The sequence below is a fragment of the Galeopterus variegatus genome, unplaced genomic scaffold (genome assembly GCF_000696425.1).
Source record: "Galeopterus variegatus unplaced genomic scaffold, G_variegatus-3.0.2 Scaffold3821, whole genome shotgun sequence".
NCBI lineage: Eukaryota > Metazoa > Chordata > Mammalia > Dermoptera > Cynocephalidae > Galeopterus > Galeopterus variegatus.
The window spans coordinates 228,844-230,402 of NW_007729932.1; positions in this window are offsets into that span (position 1 = coordinate 228,844).

The window sequence follows — 1,559 nt, forward strand, 5'->3', positions numbered from 1 at the left end:
GAGGGTTGCGATCCGTTGCCGGACACGAAAAAAGACAAAAAGGAAAAAAAAAAAAGAACAGTAAAATAAACACCAGTATACCCTTTGTGCAGTAGAGTGAACACAGGAGGCCTGACTGCTTTTCTTAGAAAGGTCTGCTCCTGACTGGTGTCTTTCCCTAGAACTGTCCCAAAATAATATGGATGACTCATTTACACAAATGTTTACACAAATAATATGAACTACGCTAAGCACCGGCTTCCCCTCTGGGAGTCTTGAATTTTGGCACGTGCCAAGCAGAGAGTGCCTACGTGAGCAGCCCCCAGTAAAAACCCTGGGCACTGAGTGTCTAATGAGCTTCCCCGATAGACAATGTTTCACACATGCTGTTACACCTCATTGCTGGGGGAATTAAGCACGTCCTGCGTGACTCCACTGCGACGGAACTCTTGGAAGCTTCTCCTTGGTTTTCTCTGGATTTTGTCCCATGTGCCTTTTCCCTTTGCTGATTCTGTTTTGTGTCCTTTTACTGCAATAAATCATAGCTTCTTGTACACCCTATTCATAGCAGCACTATTCACAACAGTCAAAAGGTAGAAGCAACCCACGTGTCCATTGACAANGAACCTTGAGGACATTATGCTAGGTAAAAGAAGCCAATCATGAACAGACAAATATGATTCCACTTATATGAGGTACCTAGAATTGTCAAATTCATACGGACAGAAAGTGGTGGTTGCCAAGGGCTGAGGGAGGGAGATGGGGAGTTATTGTTTAGTGGGCACAATGTTTAAGTCTTGCAAGATGAAAAGTGGTGTTCTAGAGATGGACAGTGGTGATAGTTGCACAACAGTGGGAATGTGCTCAACACTGCTGAACTGTACATTTAAAAAGAGTTAAGATGGTAATTCTTTACTGTTTTTCTTTTTTCTTTTTTGGTGGCCAGCTGGTAAAGGGATCCGAACTCTTGACCTGTGGTGTTATCAGCACCATGCTCTAGCCAACTGAGCCACCTGGCCAGCCCAAGATGGTGATTCTTATGTGTATTTTACAATTAAAAATGTTTTTTAAAATTATAGTTGTGAACACTACTACATTCTAAGTCCTGTGAGTCCTCCTAGCAAATCCTCAAACCTGGGGTAGTCTTGGGGACCCCAAACACACTTCACTTAGGTCAAGTTGGCAAACTTTTTCTGTAAAGTACCAGAATATTTTAGGCTTTTTGAGCCAAATACTCAATATCTCCATTGTAGCAGGAAAGGAGCCACAGACAATATGTAAGTGAACAGGCATGGCTGTGTTCCAATAAAGCTGTATTTATAAAAGCAGATGGTGATCTGGGGCTGGGGGAAAGGGGAAGAGGGATTACGGCTTAATGGGTACAGAGTTTCTTTTTAGGGGGATAAAAAAGTTTTGGAAGTAGTGGTGATGGTTGCACAATATTGTGAATGAAATTAATGCCACTAAAATGTACACTTAAAATGGTTTAAATGGCAAATTTTATGTGATGTGCATTTTACCACAATTTAAATAAATAAATAAATAAAAGGAGGCACAGGCCAATTGTCTACATACACATA